This window comes from Puntigrus tetrazona, chromosome 18, assembly GCF_018831695.1.
Source record: "Puntigrus tetrazona isolate hp1 chromosome 18, ASM1883169v1, whole genome shotgun sequence".
NCBI classification, from domain to species: Eukaryota; Metazoa; Chordata; class Actinopteri; order Cypriniformes; family Cyprinidae; genus Puntigrus; species Puntigrus tetrazona.
In genome coordinates, this window is record NC_056716.1 from 19693308 (window position 1) to 19716172 (window position 22865).

The following is a 22865-nucleotide window of genomic DNA, read 5'->3' on the forward strand; positions in this document are numbered from 1 at the left end:
ATCAGAATTCAGAGTCTGAACTGTCCGTTTCACTTTTTTAATCTAAAAGAATTCTAAAAGAAGCCTCAAGCAATCAGGGGCAAACTAAGCTGCATGTATCCGAGAAAGGCCGATTTAATTTTCGAGGTGCTTAAGAGGGCCGAACACAAGGGCCCTTTTGAGCAGGCAGGGCGGCGCGTCTGGTGCCTGGCCACTATCATCCCCGCAATTACAACACATGCAACATGGCCCAGAGCAACTAATCCACCCTTAATCTGCATCTCACCCCTCGGGGAGAGACAGCTGCCGTTATCAGCCTGACACTCGCCTCTCCAGACACTAAAAACAACTTCAAAAGGACACGCACGTAATAAACTTGCTCTAGCTCTAATAGTGACTGTCCCGAACTGTTCATCCTTCAAAGAGATGATTACTGATGATTCCTGTTCCGTCGTGCTTTACTTCAAGCATTAAAACGGTATGGATGATGCTTTTCGGGATGTATATTTGCAGCCTGACAGGTATAATAAATCATATCACTTTAGTCAGTTAAATTCAGATAAAAGTGGGTGTTGACATCCTGTACACATCATTAATCTATTCATTAATATTATTATTATTATTATTACTATTATTGTACATTTCTTAAATGCTATTTTTTATTTTATAGCGTACTACTAATACTAGTTTTTAATTTCAGTAGCAGTAGTATTAGTAGTAGTAGTTACTATTAATGTTATTGTATTTTTTTTTTTAATTCCCAAATAGTTACACTGAGGAAGAGACTAAAGTATCTTAGAAACCTCTTTAAAAAGTGTTTTTAATAAGAAATTATTAAGAAATGTCCCCGCACCAAAAATCAGCTATTCCATTGTTATTTAAATTTTAATATATATTCAAAAATAAAATAGTTATTTCAAATTGTAATAGTATTATTTCACAATATGAATGTTTTTTGTACTTTTGATCAGATAAATGCTGTTGTGGTAGCATACTGCATGACAATTATTTGAATTCCTTTTTTTTGTTTTTGTAGCAGAAGCATAAAATGACCTTAAGTAAAAGGGAGGGATGACAACTGTAACATCTTGTGCACATGTAAAGGTGCTTTTATACGGTGAATCACAGATGGTATCTCTCAAAAGAGAGCCGGTTCTGGTCCGAGAGGTCCGAGAGAATTTGCAATCCTCTGAATCCCCACACATGGATTTATACATGCAATAAAAAGCTCAGCGGAACCGAGCGCTGACCCGCAGTCAGAGGAGCTGGAAGCGTCTTAACACCGTGTTCTGTGTTCCCTTCATTCCTGCTCCTCTGGCTTCTCGCGTCACACCTGACAATAAAGGCATGGATTTCTGAGAAAGCAAAAACACAAAGGAGATCTCAATCGTTTCTCTGAGGCAGCAACGGGATTCAACAAAGAGCAAACTGAAACGTTTTTCCCTGTCTCCTTCTGAAAAGATATCAGCGTGTCTCAAGCTGTGCGTTACACCAGCGATCAAAACAGAGATATCTTGAGCATGAACTCAAACTTCCCCTCAAGTTGTCCAATTTGTGACTGTGTGAGGAAAATACTGGAAGAAATGTCCCGAATTAAGTTTTGAGCTAGAAATGTGCTAACACCGGATGATTCAACATTTGATCCTGGTAAACAGGGCTGCACAATAAATTGATACAAAAAACTAATTTCACTGTACTCTTTGACACATCTTTCTTTTTCAACTCTTCTTGTGGAAACTCTGTTCACAGGAAATGCTGCTCATCTTCTCAAACTTGTAATGAAACACACATACAAACCAGCTGTTAAGAAGAGAAGCTTCAAAGCCTCCCGGCGGCTTTCTAGATACGGTTTTAATATTTAAAAATGAAAAAAAAAAATCAAGCCAAACATGAACTTCAGCATTGTAATTTTACAGTTGTGCTGTAAAACAAAATTATTATTAATATTATAAAAATATTATTAGTTAATACAGCTGAAACATTACAGTAAGATTTTACAGAACCTTAGTATTGTTGCTATTAAATTATATATATATATATATATATATATATATATATATATATATATATATATATATATATATATATATATTTTTTTTTTTTTTTTTTTTTTTTTAATAAATACTACAATAGTATTGTTTTATTATTTTAAAACCTGTTATCTGTCAGTGACCCACTTGTTTTCAACAGTAAAGGCTCCTGAATATATTTAAATTTTTTTGTTAGAAATTGTGTAGTTATGTAACTTTATCGATATAAATGTCAAACTTGTGTTCCCTTGCCATGTTTTGCGCCCACGTCTATGCCCATATTTGGTCTTCCTGTTCCTGTTCTGGTTTTGTCATTAGTGTTTCATTGAGTTCCAGGTGTGTGTCTGTTAACTATCTAGTCAAGTCCTCATTGTTTGCCCTACTTAAACCCTGTGTTTCTAGTGTCCCGAGTCGGCTGTCAAATGTCTTCTATGTGTCTACGGTGCAGTGATAGTACTATTAAAGTACTGTTAAATGGTACATTCGGCGTTTCCTTGTTCTAAAGAGAACAGTAGCAGTGCTGATAAGAATTTAAGTTCCTCATAATATAATTTTTTATTATAGCTGCCTTTTTATAAATCTTGTCCAAAATGCGTCTCTATGAAACAACCACACAGCACAAAAAAAACTATGTATATGTGTATATATATGTAAGTGGTTGCAATCAATTAATTTTATTTATATATATATATATATATATATATATATATATATATATATAAAATGTTAAAATAAATTTAGTTACATTTTAAATGCGTACCTTATTTTTTTAAGAGATGCAAATTTTGCACAAAATTAATACTTCCCTTAAATTCTGTTTTTTTTGTTTTTTCCTCTTTGAAAAAATGACTTTCACAACAGCAATTTTTAATTGCCAATAAACAAAAAAACAGAATAATGATTGATTGAAACCATCCATTAGTTAAAACAACAACAAATGTTTAACTGCTGATTTCTCAAACAAGAGCTGCACTAATGCCTGGTGCCTGTCTGCATACACAGTAATATTCAGTATGGGTAAAAGCTGGAAGAAAGTGATTAATTAGCGAGACGAGGTTCAAACCTGACTCTGAAAAACTTTCACAAAGTGCCTGCTGAACTCAATCTCGCAGGTGGTCTCAAACCCAGTGTACTCCGTTCTTCTTTCTGCCTCGCTAGCATAAGAGACTCTCTCTTATTTGCCTCTAATGCCACAAGACCTCTTTGTGTGTTGCTTCTTTGCAGTGTGGATCCCATGTAGAGTCGACTCTAAGAATTCTGGGTAAAACCACGCAGCCTCAGAGAATACAAAGAGCGCACACCGAGCGAGGCGAAAAGGAACGAAGGAAAATCAGCAGAACGCTAGTTAACAAGCTTGTTCTCCATTAGGAAATTAGAGGGAATTTATTTTCTTCTCCTCGTCTCCCATCGGGGGGATCACGGCCCTCGCCGCTCGCGGTCCTGTCTCGCTCATTGTTTTCAAACACTCTCCATTCTCCTTTCGGCTTCCTCTGTCATTTCCACTCTCTCCGAGGCACTTTATTAATGAATTGGAAGATTGTTATTTCTGATACGCGCATCCACCTTGAGACAAAAGGGGGAATAAGAGCAAGAGCGCCAGCGAAACGAGGCGGCTTCATTTGCATCAGCAGATCTGAGACGCGTTCGGTGGGAGCTGAAGTCTAAGTTTGATTGACATGATACCGCAGGCAAAGAAACCCCTCGTTCTCCGCACTTAGAAACGCTTGTCATGTGTGCTTTATACACACAGGTGTAGATTCACAGGTGATTCTTTCTTAAATCAACACTGAAAGAATTTACCATGAGGCTTTGAGTGCTTTAGCTTTTTCTGTTAGATGGTGCTGAACTATTCATTTGAATTTAATTAGTGTTAAATGAATATTACGCTGTTTATTAAGTGAATGAGGTATATTCGTGCCATGAGACCAGCAGGCAAAATTATTTTGACTTTCTTAAAAAAAAAAAAACATGTCACAGAAGAAAGAAATACGGGTTTAAAATGACAATTTAAGGCAATTAAATGATGGCAATTAAATGATGATGATTTTTTTATTTTTGGATAAAATCCAGATTATTTATCTTGTTTCAATAGTATAATCACAAGATGTGAACAATGTTTGGTAATGAGGAGAAAAATGTGTAAAGTTATATTCAATTTAAATTCAAATTTGGTGCCATAATGGAAAACTTTTTCACCCTAAAACAACAGCAAAATAATTTAAATGTCATAATTTTTTTATGCAAATTACACTAATTACTGTCCTATTGAACCCAGAGCATTCCTTTTAATTGTGGACAAGTGCAATGCTTATGAAATGATTACACATTATGAATAATCACCTCAATTTAGTAATGTACACAATATCTCTATCTATCTATCTATCTATCTATATATATATATATATATATATATATATATATATATATATATATATATATATATATATATATACATTTTATTTCAGTATATTACACATGCAGTGCCCTTCACTAATATTGGCGCCCTTGGTAAAAATGAGCAAAGAGGCTCATGAAAAATAAATCTACATTTGTTTATCTTTTATTCAAAATATTCACAAAATTCTACTTTTATCAAAAGTACAACACTTGAAAGTGGGGGGAAATTCACTTTATGAAATTAAACTTGTATCTCCGGTGCATGCTGGACAAAATTACTCGCATCCCTAGAATCGGGATATACTCCTGAGATATATTTACATATATACAACATGAACTAGAGAAATGTAGGATAACCATTGTGTGCTACGCAGCAGTCGCACTGAACAGAATCAAATGTTATAATTTTAAATTAATTGAGTCAGCTGTGTTGCTGCAGTCGAAAACATAACATAATTTATCATAAATGCAACCCACCGTGTAATTCAATCAAGTATTAGATTAAATAAGGATTCATAAACATTTATAGAGCTAGTTACATTTTCAGTATATTATTACATATGTTTTAGTGTCTGCGTAAACACATACTTACAGAACCGCACTTTATGTAAAATATTTACAAATACTGATATAGGAATGTATGGATAGCAAAGCAACATTTAATTTTTTTTAATTATGCACACATTAAAATTGCATTTTTCTAGTACACAATTAAAAAATACAAGAAAAACACACAACTGAAACTTAAATTACTTGAGTAATCTAACACGATCATCAGACATAAAACAACATCAAAATTTTGTAACTTTATATATTTAACACGTACATACGTGTGTGTATATGTACGTACAAGGAATACATTCTTGAAAAATATTTGATTTAGTTAACATAAATTAAAAAAACTGTGTGACCGGTAATGTAGACTATAGTTTTGTTTGTTTGTTTGTTTGTTTGTTTGTTTGTTTGTTTGTTTGTTTGATTTTCACAGAAAGGAAACTCAAACGAGAGAAAGCGACATCCTGTTGTCTTTATTTTATAAAATGTTTTGTTTTCATTGAGTGTACATATAATAAAAGCTGACCTTTTAGTGATGCAATATTATAAAGACATTTAAGTGCTTAAAGTTGAATCTGCTTGCGTGCGCGCGCACACACCCACACACACACACACACACACACCAGCATTGCTAACTAGACAATAAAATCCAAGGCACCACATACTTTATTAAAGAAGCTGATTTTGGCTGCAGATAAAGTCTTAAAAAAAGATAAAGTTGAAATCATGTTAATGTTGTTGAAATTCTGCAGCACTTGATGATATTTCAGATCATTATCCAGACTTGTGCAAACTTCATCTAGCTAAATCGGTAAATTCTGCACCTTGTTACAAGTATCACTTCCACCACAAAAGACTGCTTTGTGAGGTATCTTTCCTGATTTATCTAATTTCCTTAGCACATCCAATAGTGAAAAACTTGATGTAACAGAAACTATGTACACTCTCTCTTTTCTAGCAGTTTAAAGAAAGTTGCTCCTTTAAGCTTAACATAAAAGAAAACAGTCTGACTCTGTGGTATAATGAGCACACTCTAAAGAGAGCAGACTGGAAAATGGAAGGTAGCTGAAGGAAAACAAAACTAGAGGTATTTCATATAGCCTGGAGGGAAAGTACCCTACAGAAAAAAACATCAAAAACTGCTAGATTTGATTACTTTCAGCTCTTTTAGAAGAAAAAAAACGTAACCATAATTAAAGACCCAACTCTTTAACTTAGTTTACACATTAGACACTAATACGCTTTTATTATTGAAATCTGTTAAAGGATTGTCAGGCTGCAATAATTAGACACTGCCCATAACACACAATAAAAGTGGTGGCAACAATACTAATCTTACTGTTTCTCAGTCCATATCAGATGGTGGATCAGCCCCGAAAAATTATGTCTATCCCACCTAGTTGGGCCCCAGAGATGGATCACAGAAATCAGACACACACACACGCAATAACTCCTTTAAACAATAGGACATAGCTGCATTGGAAATGGACTGGCCAGAGGAGAACTGGCCCACAGCTGAGCCTGATTCCTCCCAGGGATTTTTCTTTCTATCCATTTTGTCATGGATGGAGTTTTGGTTCCTTGCCGCTATTGCCTCTGGCTTGCTTAGTTGGGGACACTTAATTTCTAGCGATATATCATCTATTTGATTTACACAGATTCTATTTAAACTAAGCTGACACTTTGAAACCTTATTGTTAAAAGCACTATATAGATAAAGTTAATTGATTGATGTAAGTTGGTCTGAACGAGGCTCACGGTTTCAGAGTTTCAGCTGAATGGTTGAATAGTCAGAGTGTGGGCTCAGCTCAGGCCGAAGCCACCGTGAGCCTGATATTTGCCATCTGTCTCATCAGCAGCGGCAGCATTCAGCGTGTTCAACAGTGCACCATAATGAGCCTTAATTACACCTAGAGCTGTACGGCGATAGAGGTCAAAATCAATGTCTTTACCGATGCTTTAACCAAACGAGCACCTTCCATCAGCCGGAGTTTAAATCGCCCTCGGGAACTTTAAGACAAAACGACCTCATTAACACTGAGAAAACTGGCAAAACGAAGGAACTTTTCAAACGAACGGTTGAGATTGTCTCTGACCTCTTCGGATTGCCACGTGAGGAGCCTCAATACGTTGCTTAAACCATTATCAACAAATCAAAATACAGTCTCTTACTGTAAGAATCGGCTGTTAAATCTCGTAAAATGGTTTTATAGTGTTTGACTGGGAGATGTTCGGCAAGTGAGGTTTTATTTATGTGTGTTTACACATCCAATAACAATCCACATGAGCATTTTCTCTCTCTTCAGTTTCTCATTTCTTTTATTACTGGTGAAACGGCCGCAGCGTTCTCATTTACCAGTAGTAATGAGTTTTAAATTAAATTCTCATACTGAATGAATAAAAGGAAACCAAACAGATACATGAGATCATCACATTCTGACTGAAAACATGGCAATATTGGGGTCTATTTGGGCGGGGGGCACCAGTTTATCCAGCAAAGACCTAATGTGGCCACTGTTTGAAACCATGGAAATATAAGGCATTATTCTAACAAGAATTTAAGACAATTGGGAAATAAAATACCCCAATCCAAAATATAATGTTGACACTGCTTGTATATAATATTTCAGTCTTCTAAAATACATTTGACACCATTTTCCATTTTCTCGAAGAAGCTTTCAAATATTTATTTGAATATGCACATGAGATTTGAGAAGTTAAAAATGCATGTAAGAAGTTTAGACGTAAGACTTGAAGTTGAGTTTTGGACACTTTTTTTTTTTTTTTTTTTTTTTTTTTTTTTTTTTTTAGGAACAGAGTACTGCGACTATCCTGAAGACAATTCTAAGACAGCAAGCAACTGAGCATGACATTATCAGCCCGACACTGCCTATACATTACAAAGCACAGTAATAAAACCACCCAAGCACATTACAGTAATCTCAAAGCCAACTGCAACATCCTGTTATTTCTTTATACACACAACAAAAGCCGGTGTTGTATAAGTGGGTATGAATGTGTGTTTACGTGTGTGTGGTTATAGGATTCTGATTGTTAACATTGTACAGCTCTGGATGATAATAAGCACCACAAGCGATGCCATAATGGATTCTTCTGCTCTTATGGCTTTTGGCGGGGTAGAGGTGGGGGGTCCCACAGTTGCCTTTATCTAACAGTCATTTGTGCAGTTGGGAGGGCAAACGCTGGTATTGATTCCAGTCTTCAGATGAGAGTGCACATCAATGGAAAACATCAAGCAGTTGAAGTGCCTATCAGCTGAAACCTGACCCCGAGCCCAGCGATAATGACAATAATGACTCATCTTGCACATTCACTTCCTCATGCTCTTTCTTTTGAACATTTCCCATGTTAGTACATTAGCGAGGTACTGTACGTTACTTCTTCTTCTGTTCTGATCTATTTATCCATCCATCATTTATAAATTTTTTCCATTCATCCATCCATTGTGCCCATCTATCTATCATTTATCCATTATAACTATCCAACTATCATACCTATTGACAAATCCATTAAATCTGTCCATCTATCCATGGAAACATTGTATTTATTAATTCATTGACCAAATCTGTTTATGCATTCATCCATAATATATATATTAATCCATTCTATCCATCCATCCACTTCTTGTTTCTTTTCATCCATCCATCCATCTTCCATCCATTAATTTACTGTATCTATGCATCCAACTTTATATATATAATCATCCATCTTTCATCCATGCATTTATTGTATCTATTTATCTATCCATTCATAGCCTATAAACCTACAAATGTCAATGCTTAAAAAAATGCATTTTCAGGTTGGATATACTCTACAGTGAAAAATGAGCTCTATTAATGACAATTTGTTTAAATTTGCACATCCTTACAATCAAATAGTCATTCTATTTGATAGCTCAAATCAAATTCTTAAACACTCATTCTATTAAATTTTGTTTTCTCTCAGTAGGCTGGTAGTTTTAAAAACTCAGCCAAAACATGCCATTTCTGGAAAGTTCTTGCCATTTTTGTCATATGGCGACATTCGACAATAAGAATGGCTGGAGTCCAGCGTGAGAGAGGTTAGAGCCAGTGGACAGAATGCCACTTAACAAATGAGTGAGCAGAACTGCAAACGAGAGAGAGAGAGAGAGATGTACACACACATTTGGTCATAGTATAAAAAAAAAACAGCTAGATAAAGTGCAACAAATGTAATGAAATGCATGATTTTTTTTTTCATGGAGCACAGAAAAAACACACACACACACACACACACACACACACACGTGTATATATATGTATGTGTGTAATTATTTATATATATATATATATATATATATATATATATATATATATATATATATATAACACACACTCCCACCATTACCCACTGTGTGACAGCACAAAGAGAGAGCTAGAAAGAGTATAGCTTAAAGAGTAGACACTGCAAACAGAAGAAGGTTTGACAAGCCCAGGAAGGCGAAGTCATTATTGGATGAAACAAACAAAGTCTGCCAATAAGAAAGGATATGTTTATTTAGTTTTATTTTTTTTGAATTTAATAGGGTTACTCAAGGGCCTACATCAGCTCAATAAATCCTTACCACCACAGTCATTAGAGAGCGGAAATTGATCCATTATTTCAAAGTCCTCCTTTGGCGAGTGGCCATGTCTCCATATCCTGTGCCTCCACATCCTGGATATTCTGCTGAAGAAACATAATTCGGGATCCTTCCAGACACTCAACAATGACATCTTTGTGTTGTTCTAATGCTATTATGGCACTCTCGAAAAAAGAAAACTTACCTCCCTAAGCAGTTTAACTTGCTGTACAAACACTGACTGTCTCATTTAGGTAGAAGCAAATTAGAAAAGTTTAGGGGCACAGCAAAGCATGCAAGATTTTGCTTAAAAAGAGAGGTGAATATAAAAATAAAAGGCCTGCTTTTTATGCTCACTGTTTTACAGGCATTGGAAAATAAGGTAAGAGATAAGGTTATTTCCATGATCTCATCACAAGACTCAGTCGACACACTCCTGACCATGTCTGTTCACAAACCATCTCATGCATATTCCATGAAAAATGGCAAGCACTTGTATGATAAAGTTTGAAAAAAATAACATTTTTCAAAAGTTTGCAAAATGAAATGAGGTTGGTGTGAAACACTTAGTAGCAAACTAGATATCCATTAGTTGAACTCTGCAAGAAAAAAAAATACTTTCTTACTAAGTATTAGCCTTGTTTTCCAGTACAAACACTTAAATTAAGATGCATTTACTTGAAAAGCCAAACAAAAATAGGTCTCTTATACTGATAGTCAAACATCTTATTACACCACACTTCAATTAATTTTCCCATGAAAGGAAAATAAGCTTCCAAATAAGTGTGCAGTGTGCCGTTCCAGTAATGGCATAACAACATTGCGTTATGATCCAGTTGAAGAATGCACAAAAACTTATACATAATTATGCATATATTGTGTGTTCAGCCACTATTAAGTCTATAAAACCGCAGAGTCATTAATTATGAGTTTGAAAAGCTCTAAATATGAATAATATGTACACAAACTCTGTTTACACTGTGAATTTAATTGTGGCGGGCTCTTAGACTGACAGCACCGCTCTGAAGTTATTACCGGATGCGGGTCGCACAACGTGTAAAACAATTTATGGCACGACGTCGAATGAGGACAACAGCTGTCACGAGCAGAATCGACCATTCGATTGGCCGTTTCATGCTATCAATCAGGCAGAGTTCCACCCACTTTACATTGTACACATGCACAAATTGTACATCAGGGAATAGTTTCATGGACAGATGCCTTTTGGCTAAAGAAACAAAAGCGAACGGGTCGAGGGGGAAGTGATGTATGACGTCGTAACTTAACGTATTGCTCCGCACCATTTCCCTCTTCAACATACATGCAAGAAAGACGGGGTGCTGTAAATCTCAAAGCCTGCTGGGCAAACTGGGAGGGCATAAAGCGAAGTGGATTAATGTTGTTTTTCATCATTGCGGGTGTGCTGACAGCAACGAGACTTCGTCATTACAAACAAAGATCTTATATGGTGTGCACAGGCCGGGGCCAAGAGTTTGATGGCCTACTTGCTTTTTATGTTTATCTGTTCTCCACTATAAAGCTATGAAAGCCTCAGCTGATTGGTTAATGGGAACACATACCTGAAGCTGACGGATACAGCAGCCATGTTTTAATTTGACACGGCCCTCAGGCCGGTCTGCTTTTTAATAGACCATTTGAAGAGTGTAGCTATTTATGAGCAATAAAATGGTGCTGGGCCCCCGCTGAGTCAAGCGATGCTCTGTTTATTCTAGTTTAACTAGTGTCGTCTACTAATTTAATTTCTTTCCAAACTGACATCCCTCCCAATGGGCTTCCTATAGAGCTAGGTTTTCCGAGCTGCTTGCTGTCTGAGCAAGGCATCATCTTATGTTCTAAGATTCATGATTGGGCTGTCAAGCTAATATTGCTTAAAAGTTTAAGATTGGGACAGAATGTGAAGTAGGCTACCTCAAAAACTGGCATAGGTGAAATAATACAGACTTTATTTCAACAGTCCACTTTAGAGTAAGTAACATTGCAACTACTTGTAAACTATACCATATTAGTAGACTTTTATCAGTTTATTTTGATGGACCCACAACAGAAACTTTGCAAGTATATAACAACTTATTCTACTAAGCTTATATATATATATATATATATATATATATATATATATATATATATATATATATATATATATATATATATATATATATATATATATATATATATATAGAATTTCTTCTTCTGATATATCATTTAGTTTTATTTCTTAGATCTCTTAATGCTTCAATGTAATGAAATAAATAGCCTATTGTAATTATTATTATACAATTTTTGTTTGTGTATATGGTTTTTCCCATACATAATTATTAATCAAAATATTTTGCTCCCAACTTTTATTTTTATGCAATAAAAAGCTTTTATTTAATTAGGCCTAGATATTAAATATAGATTATTTTTCTGAGTTACAAAAGATGCACGTAGATCTCACTGGGCAAATCAACTGAATAACATTTACATGCGTGGAAAAACTTCAAATACAAACAGCAGTGACGACACAATGACACGCTTTCTAAAGACTCTATATCGGCTGAATCTTTCTCGAGCTCATCTCTACGGCGGGAGGGAAAGGTAAGATCAATACCGATGATTGAATGAAGCCGGCAATTTTAACAACATAAATGAGTGCGGGAGCATTTCATCTTCGTAGGGGGCACACTTTTTATGGCATTCACTCCATTATAATAGAAACAGACAGAAAGTTCTATATTAAAACGGACCAATAAATAGATTTTTTTAAATTATACTGAGAGAGGAAAAAAAAACATGCTTTTCATAATAATGCATAATTTTTACTCTGGCTCTTTTGGAAAAAGTAATCATTAAGCAAAAATGGGAGACAAAAAAGCCTCTTTGGTCCAAAATGTTTCCCAACTGTCTGATTACAGAAATAATCAATTCTTCTGAATTAAACAAAGCCCTAACTGTGAACCAGTAGGTTTTATTTACTGACTGGTTGTTTATTAGACAACATGCAGCTGAAGATGCACATATGCACAAGAGATATCAGAACAAGGATTTCCAAATTCTATATCTTTTTTTTTTTGCTATTTTATTTCTTTAGATATGTTAATGCTTTGGTGTAATGCTTATTAGCGTTTATTAGACCGTTCTTGTTTTGCATACGCTGTTTTCCCCATACATACTGTAATCACCACATTAAAATACCTTGTTGTTTTTGCTATTGTCAAAATATGTATATTTTTATGACTGTGTTGGCTCAAGCCAACTTAATTGTAGCTATTAACAAAAACTAGTTTGGGACTGATACGTTCATTCGTGGTACCAATAAACATTCACTACACAATTGCACAAATACAATTGATTTGGTCATAGGATTCTCTCAATTATTCACTGACATGAAAAAATATACGTGAAATTTGTTGGGTTCTTAACAATAACGGACCGCTCTGACTTTAACTGTATGGCACAAAAACACAAAACAAGTCTTGTTCATTTGCTTAGCCTCTGGTCATCTACGATGTGGGTGACTTTTTCTCCATAGAAGACTAAAGAATATTTTTAGCTGAAACTATGATCTTTGATTCATTAACTGCAGGTTAGCAGTTACTGGCACTTGAGAGTCTAAAGCATATACAGGCAGAAGAAAAATTAATAACCACTCCTGGCCATGTTTTAAGGTTTTATGAAGTGAAACAATCGGTCTGTGCAAACATTATTGGATGGCCTGAGGGTGAATAAATTAGTAGAACATTTTTATTTTTGTGTAAACTATCCCCTTAAGGTGAATAATTCTAAATTTGGACTGTTTATCTAAGTTTGTCTTCAAACCGTTCTGGTTTGACAATAATTGATCTGAAAGATACAACTAAACATAAGACATTTAATGATCACTTGAATGAGTTTTCGATTTTAGAACAAAATAATGCATGACGTCGACTTTGCACAGCTATAAACATTTTGTGTATTTTCAGGGCATGAGGCTGGAAATATAATGTTTTAGGCATCCAAAGATACATCCAAACAAGCACATTTGATGTCAGCTGAACGTTCATCATCATCATCATCATCATCACATTTAAAAAAACTAGGTTGACCCAAAATGCAGAATAGTTAACAAAATGTTCAGTTTTAAATAAAGTAATAATATACTTATGGCTAGATTTAATAAATGAACTTTTGCAAATTTGAGTTTGATTAGTAACTCATTTCGTGGCAAAGTTTGCAGAACCCTGGTTTCATCTGAAACGCAAAGACATTTGCAACAATAGATTCCTGTGGCAGCGGTGTTATGAGAAATGAATTACAAATGAGAAAGCTTTGAGCATGATCTGTGCATTTAAATAGACTACAAATGTATCTAATTAAAGTATCAAAAGGTAATTGGAATCAAGTTAGTGCAAGAGGACTCAAAAAAAAACCACACAAGGCACAGGTCTCTGCACCTAATTAACGCTGACAAATTTGAATAGTGTGTATTCAGCCTTCGGAACATAAATCCATTCAGTCTCCTTTCCCCCATCCTCTAATGGTTACACAACTGTCTTATTCATTTACCCTTTAAAACATGGAAAAAAAACCCCGTCTGGCCTGACACCGAGTGGATAAGTTCAATAACGGCAATTCCGTCACCTTTGTTCTCTCACACGAACATCCCATATTAACATTCTGAAAGAGAAGAAAGCCTTTGATTTGTGGAATGTCTGTATTCAAACTGGGAAATGCCTTTTACATATTAATTGGGATCAGTCGACTGGTGAGAAAGGGACCTGTTCCGGTTCTGTTGCGCCCTCTGTCTCTATCCTTCAACCTCTGGCACTCATCCGCCCGTTATGCACCGCAATAATAACATGAAAGAAAGACGAAGGATTCTGGAGACAGACATGGCATTACGCTGCTTTAACCCGAAGATTAAAGTCTGGGGGTTGTGAAAGGAAATTGTCCGTCCAGACGGAAAGTCTGCAGCGGAATTTGCAAATTCAGAACTTCAGCTGTCAGATATCAGAGTGGCCGTCTATCCACAGTATCTAGTTTATCTGTTTATCAAGAGATAAAGAATAAAATCATTTCTGTGCCGATTAATGATACTATGATAGTTTTGAGAAATAAATATTAGGGGAAAAATGCAGTACCATTGAAAACACTTTAAATATACGATTTGAATGCATTTAAAATATTTTAAAAAGTCATAAACTTTTTTTTTTTTTTTTTCTCTGAGTTACAAAAACAATACATTTTAAAATAGCCCTATTATGTGTTAAAATTTTTGGTTTGTTTTGGAATCCTAAACGATGAGCTGACATGCATGCAAAGTAAAAAAAAACAAAAAAAACCCACTAATTTTCTTAATGTGAATTTATTTTTTACCTTATTTAATAACTTACAAATGATACATTCAATGATTAATTTTTCCATTTCATTTAAAACGGTGTTTGTGAGCTTTTAACGCTCTGAAAGCGACACCTAGTGGCAAAGAATTAATTAGCATTTTCATTCAGACCAACAGGTGGGTGGGCAATATGCTATTGTTTCATGTTGATTTCAACATGAAATGGCTTTGGACTCGACTCGTTTCAAAGATTCAGAGTCAACTTTTTTGAGAGACAATAACTTTTATACAAGCAGCACTTTCAGATTTAAAAGTTTTCAGGATGTTTTCATTCACTTAGAGCTGTGTTACACACTGCATGAAAGGTCAATTTTAAAAAAATCCATAATGGGGGCACTTTAAGTCTCACACTTGGGTCTTTTGTTTGGTTCACTGAAACAGCTGAGCGGAAACATTGATTATTGTAGTTCATTTGCAAGAATCATTAACAAGAATACATTTTCTGGTGTAGGATGCAGTGTAGGGTATATTATTTATGTTATTATAATTTATATTACATGCACTACTGTTCAAAAATTTGGTATCAGTGTAAAAAAAAAAAGGAAAGAATAACTGTTTTCAACACTGATAATAATCAGAAATGCTTCTTTAGCAGCAAATCAGCATAATCGAATGTTTGTGAACAATCATATATGCTGAAAATTCAGCTTTGCATCACAAGAATATATTGCATTTTTAAATATATTCAATAGAAAACATTTTATAGTTATAAAATAATATTTTACTGTTTTTTTTGAATAAAATAAATGCAGCCTTGGTGAGCGCAAAACCCTTCTTTAAAAATATTTTTAAAATCTTTCCATCCTCACATTTGTGGAACGGCCGTGTACATGATATTCTGTGCGTTCGTATATACACGCAACTCTAGCTGTCCATGATGCAATAAAAATTCAGTTCTTACTCTGCAAAAATGAACCCTGCTTTCCCGTGGACAGAGACTCTGCTGAGCTCTGTTGTGGACGGCAGTGATCAAAGCAATAATTTGTAAAATGAGGAGTAAGACTGAGCGGAACGCTTTGAAGGTGACCCCTGTGTGTGGACTTTTATCATGACTCTGCACACTAGGAGCGCCCACCTAAAGAAGGTCCCCCAGGGGCCGCGCCGAGGGACAGCCTGACAGATGAGAGTTCAAACAGAGCGGAGAGGTTGTGTAAGAGAGGGAAGGGGAAAGAACATGGAGGACAGATGAAGACAGGCGCAGGGACGTCACCCAGAGGGAGAGGGTGAAAGCGGCCGCGTGCGAGTGGTAGCCATCAATAATAAGTGAAAGGCAGTTCTGACAGCTGCACAGAACCTGATAAGAGAGAGAGAGAGAGAGAGACAGAGAGAGAGTACCTTTGATCTCTGTGGGGGGATTCACTAAACAGCCTCTTCAACCACCTGCAATCCAGTTTAACCAGGCGCAGTATGCGTTGGTTTAATGCTGCAACCTGTAATATAAAGTCACTGTCATTCTCAGGCAAATAAACAAACACCCTTTCTATGTAAATTAAGCTTATTATAGATGCATCTTGTGCACAGAAGTCTGTTTGCCTTGCTGGATTAAAATTGCATTAAAAGGAAGGTGGTAAATGTGTTTTGTTAAAAGCGATATCTGTATACTATACGTTGATTTACTGCTCAAAGGTTTTAAAATGTAGTTTTTGAAAGCTTTATATGCTTATAGAGTGCATTTGTCTTATTTACCGTTTTCTGTTTGAATATGTTAAAATGTAATTCATTCCAGTGATGCAAAGCTGAATTTTTAGCATCATTGCTTCTGCCTTCAGAGTCACATGATCCTTTAGAAATCATTTTAATATGCTGCTCGAGAAACATTTATTATTTTTATCAATATTACAAACAGTTGCGCCGCTTCATATTTTTGTGAAAAACATCACACATTAAAAAGGCATGTATTTATTAGAAATGGAAATATTTTGTCCAATTTACTCTCACTTCTGATCAATTTAATGTGTTCTTGCCTGTTAAAATCATTAATGACCCCAAACTTTTCAACTTTTACATTGTGGTTTTACACACAAACAATCCTGAACAGTAAGAATGAAAAATAAAGGCAAGCTGTCAGAAAAGAGAACTGTTGCAAAGGGGAGCAAGAAGAATATGAGTATACTAATAATTATCTCAGGCTCACATAAATAATTTCTCATGTCTTACGTTTACCTTTTTTTTTTTTTTTTTCCTCAAGACTTATAAGAAGCCATTTACAGAGCTTTGTCTGCCATTACACTGACACAGCGTTTTATCATGATGAAGAGTGATTTCCATCTCATAAATATGATGACAATAACAACTACAGTATTATAACAGCCACCGGAATTATAGCGCTAATGTGAATATTAAGGAAAGATACGAGCCATTAATCATCTTCTTTTCAGCTCATATTAATTTAGCGAGCAGAACTAAAACACGTCGGTGTAGTAGGTGGATTCAGGATATGCATCTTTGGGAAAACGGGGGACGGATTTCTCTGAAACTCCAGCGGAGGAATCCATTAATCTTAGACAAAATCTAAAAGACCGGAGAAAAAGATTGAGAACAGAACAGCTTCAGACAAGAGGAAGATGAAACGCGTAATCGCTTTTGTGTTCTAGCCTTAAAAAGTGTATTGTGAGTAAACGGGTGGGATTCTGGAATCTTCAGCCAACGTATGATTTGATTCAGATTGACGACCTCAATTCCAATTCCAGAACGATTCTTGGTGCAAAGCAACACAGTTCAGATTATGAACTTCTGTGGATTGATCCGGAGACCCCCCCCGACACAACTGTAGTTTGTGCTGTACATACATGGATACAAACTCTATAGATCGAGCCAAATTTGATAAGAATATATTTGCATTTATACGAGCGAGGCAGAAATGAGATTGCTGCTGCCCTCACTGTGCACCTGATCAAGCGCCGGCAGACTGTCTGTTCTTCTGTGTGATTCACATACATATTCTGTCAGTACAATTGGGCTTTGATGACTAGAGCGTGATCAAACTCCTCAAAAAAATGAATTAAAATCAAATAGACTAAAGAAACCCACTGAAGTACATAATATTCCTATACCTTCCATGTCCGATGGTAGATGGTCCGCACCCAATCAGCCACTCTCTATACTATATAGATGTCTGTTCACATTGAAAAGGATTATTTCATGAAAAATGAATATGCGGCCACCATTTTATACTCCTTGATGTCATCCCAAATCTGTACAACTTAAAAGCTTCAAATAGGATCCATAAAAGTATCGTGCAATTGTCTATTTTGCTCATATTCCAAGTCTTCCAAAGCAATGGGAAAGATCTGTATGAAGAACAAACTGAAATTTAAGATGCTATTCACTGATAATCTTCCACTCCAATGAGCTGTTAACCTTTAAAGCAGATCACTGATTCAGGGAATCCAGAAATATATCCATCTGATTCATAAATCAATCATTCGGATATGAGCCGGATCATCCGAAAAGATACAGCTCAAAAAACTTTTATTCTTTTTCTCACACAAAGCTTGAAATTTGCTGAACTGACCGATTTTATTGTGCTCTTGCATCCTTTTTGAAGCTTAGAAGCCCTGTTTGTTATAATTGCATGAAAATGTCTCCCTTTTGCGTTTTGTGGGAGACCGAAAATCATACGGATTTGGAGAAACGTAGAAGTGCAAGTCATGATTTCATTTCATATTCATTTGTAAGCAAGCTGCTTCTTTTAATTATTCAGTCAAAGCCTAACAATTGAACAACTGAAATTGTTTTTTAAACACATTTACTACTTTGGTTGCACAGAACAATGCTTGAACCAGTCTGAGGTGAAGAAGGTCAACTGTGGAGAAAATCTGCAATGAAAAAAATCCAGTTTTCACATTACAGACCTGTAATTATCAAAGATTGGTTAGTCTGATTTGTTATATATATGCATCTGCAGAAAAGTATACAAAGATCAACAAAACTGAAATTCATGCAGATTATTTGATTCCACTACTCTTTACAAAATTGGAAGCAGTTCTGTAGAAGAACTTCGAATCCCAACCATAGTTGGGGTGCAAAGTACAACAGAGTCAGACAATGAGAATGAAAGAATTGCTTTTTCTCTCAAGATTATGTGTGTGTGTGGTGCAGGTGAATTCTTCTGATCCTACGGTTGCTGACTCACGGGGTTGTTTCATCAGCGTCTGAGCGCTCCATAATGGTGGAGCTGCAGGAGTGATGGGCTCAGAAACTGAATACACAACAGCGAAAGAGACGAGAGGCAGACAGGCGGAGAGAAATGCACTGCAGGATGGCACAGCGGTGAAGAAACAGATATTTAGGAAAAAAATAGGAACTAGGAAATTGAGACAAAGATAAAAAGAGATAGCGGCAGAAAAAAAAATGGATGTTAGAACAGCACTTGAAAACAAAGGACGAAATTACAGTACCAGCCATTCCATCTAATGTGCCTCTGGAAAGAATTATTTTTCCTACTGTAACAATTAACATTTAACCGATAGAATTGTCCCCAATTGAGCTCTTTTTTTATTTGCTGTTTATGAGAAGGTTCTCAAAAAATAAGCGGGTTTTTTTTTGACTCAAAGGCCCTAAGTGTCTACAGCATTATCTGAAGACCCCATATGAGGGATAAAGATTTCATGAAAAATAATTTAACAGCTTGGCATGACTAAAGTATAATCCTTACAAAAAATTCTCTCAATTGCAATTATTAAAGGGGTCATAGATAAGATCCCTGAAGTTGCAAAGACTAAAGTCTCAAAACCAAAGAGAGATTCTTTATAAATGGTAGCCTTGTCCACAGCCCCCCACAATTTCTAGTTAAACGCTCCCCCACTTTTCAGTGTCAGAGATGGTTTTATTTTTACAAGTCTGCCCAAATATTTATGCAAAGAAAGAAGGTGGAGCTATCTTTCTTGTTGTAGTGTTGTTGCCAGCACCATGTTCCGGAGACGCTGTGTTTATGAGTGGTTTTATTTATTTTTTTGCAGCATTATGTTATGTTATGGTAAGAGGTGTAAAATCATAATGTCAATAAACGTGCTTGCAATCAGAGCACACATTGCCTCTCAGAAGCATTACTCCCAACATTGACTGACTGTAAACATGTTTTTAATTTTAACCAGCTGAAAGTATATTTCTGTCATAAATTGCTCTGTAAGCAATAAATCCTCTTACAGTCACTTCTTCTAGTACCAGTCCCTATAAAAATTCACTTGACATATCCAAAAATACCACTTTATGTACCAAGTAAAAATTATAGTACTCACTTTGCTGCTTCTAAATCAAAACTGTGTAATGAAAGTGTAGTAATAATAAATAACACTCTATATGTTTCAAGAGTTTACATTTACGTAATAATACTGTTTAACTTCTTCCTATGGATTATTAGCTGGAGAGCTTCATCCTGGTATTAAAGAGCAGAAATCGAATGATGCTCTGGAGTCGTTCAAGAGAGGTAGACTTTTTCACACATGCTTGAGATTCAAGGCAGGTCCTATCACCTGACTGAAAAATGTGATCTTCAGAGATGATATTCCACAGGTTGCACATGTGAAGGATACCTATTAAAGGTGAAGTGTGTGATTTCTGCATCACTGGAGGCACCACACAGAATTGCTAATATAAATGCATTTTATATCGTTCTGAAGAAAAAGGCAGTGCAACCAGTGCAGAATTGGATTCGATTGTGTATGTCACTGATATTTTGTCAACCAATTGCAAAGGAAAGGATTACTATGGTATTTAGAGTGGTTGATAGAGTTTTTTAGGTGCATGTTAATGTCTTGGCATCAAGTCTTGCACTAAACTCACCATTGGAGGAGCATGTTGGTAAAGCCACAGCGTTATAGCCTTCAGGAAATCAAATCAAATAAAAAAGTACTTTAACAAAGAATTAATAACATCGTCTTTCAAGGTTAAATTCACAGCCAGAAAACAAAGGGTCCACATCCATCCCAATAAACCAGCAGTAAAGACGACATCTTCATGACATGTCATAATTGTGCTATTTATTAGTGCACGGGATTCATTAAAGGTCTCATTAAAAGGAAAAGGGGTCTTTCTTGAGCTACAAATGTAAGATTTTGAAGAATGGCATTATTAGAATGGGGAGAGCATAGATTAAAAACGTCAAATGCCTCTTGCTTTTCTCAGCGTGAGGCGGTCTGCCATTACTAAATTAGCTCTAAATGAGGGTTTGGTTTCAGAGACGGCAGCCGTTCCGCTGCGTCTTTGCTAATCCCCCATTACGCTGGCTAACTTTTATCATCCACCGTCCCTAATTACTCTCAGATTGTGTAATTACCAGGAGACTGTTAATTAAAACCCAGAATGCCATAATGAAGGACCCCAAGAAGAAATAATTGATTGAATAAGAGGGTCTTGAAAGGAAAGGATGCTGAACCCCAACACAGCAAGACTACTCACAGGAAGGTCTCTAATCAACATGGAGAACGTCACGGTGGATATGAATACATTTTATATAGCTGTACATCTACCTGACACAATAATATATATATATATATACACAAAATTTGTGTTCACCAAAAATAACCAACCAAGGCTCATTGGAAAATTGTTAAAAGTTTAAGTTTGAAAACATGCCATCTACACTAAACCTAACCAACAGTGTTAACAAAAGCAACCATAAGATAAAAACACATTTTCTGAAGCAACCATGCCATTTAATCTGGCTTTAATCTTTCATTGTCACACATGTCTAACAAACTTTTGATCGCTCCACATTGGCAGCGCAATGCTTTACAAGTTTATTATAATAGAAAACCATGCATATGGAGCTGGTTATGGGATGCAAACATTAAAATGTTCGTTTGTTTGTTTGTTTCAAATCTTGCACTCTGTTTAAAAATGTTTAAAATTGTTTAAAATTAATTCTTAATAAATAATATTGCTCCGTAATCACAATTTGCGTGAACAGGATTAGAAGTTATTGGTGTTTTACTGCCACTAGTGTCCATTTAAGATGGAAACTGCAGTGAACTGTGTGAATAGTTATGTTTTTTCCTATGAGCCCATGTTACAAATATACCATATTGTCGCAGTTAATACAAACGGCGTAACAAATACAAAATCAGGAAGTGTTGAAATCTTGATTCAAAGTCACACATAACACAAGCATCACTCAATGTGTCAAGCTAACTGCTAAGCTACAGCTATTACATAACCATAGTACTTGGTGGACTAATCTAACAGGAAATTTTCTTGCCAGGCTACATTAACTGCATAATATGTCACGCTGTTCCAAAATAGACATAAATTAGCTTTTGTCTGACCACTAGCACATCTGCAGGAGCGATGCTAATTGCGTTGCTAAGGGTGGAAATACATGACTATGCACCGACAGTGGCAGCTGTGAACCAATCTGATGCATGTCCAGTTATGAAGCACAATATTCATCTCTTGAATGAAGAACATTAGAGTGAAGAAATCAATGAATGGGATAATTAGCTAAACTCTGAGGGCGCACTGTGGAAGTCAACAGACACTCAACATGCAGCCCGTGGGCCGCGTCTGGCCCGTCTGCTTTTATTCTCGGCCCCCCACATGTCCTTATGAATGTATATTTGTTATAATTAGCTCCCAAATGTCACGTTAAAATTAAGCAGCGCACTTTTTAATTCTGTGTCTAATGATACAGTTGTAACTATGAATGCTAACTATGCGTTTTGAGAGCTCATCAGTCAAACGCTATCACGTTTTAGATCTTGATTGATGACGCTAGTGACAGAAAGGACTAAACTATGCTTTAGTCATGAAAAGGTCCTCACTCGTTTTTGACGTAATTTACTAGCACCCTTCGTGGGTGACACATTCATGCACAATGCAGCTTTTCTGACTGATGTAACATGCCAAACAAATTCATTTAATCTGAAAGCTGAAGGCTAAAAAAAGCTTATGCGATGATGCTGAATAATGTGGCCGCATTTGAAAT

The 22865-nt window shown here is 35.8% G+C and overlaps 1 long non-coding RNA gene across 1 annotated transcript in view; it reads right to left on the reverse strand.

Moving 5' to 3' along the window:
• LOC122323167 overlaps window positions 1-22865 on the reverse strand; it is a 39501-nt gene that overhangs the window by 14973 nt on the left and 1663 nt on the right. Inside the window, exon 2 of the long non-coding RNA XR_006246959.1 lies at window positions 16277-16371. This is a non-coding gene — a long non-coding RNA (uncharacterized LOC122323167). The remainder of the gene's footprint in view (window positions 1-16276; window positions 16372-22865) is intronic.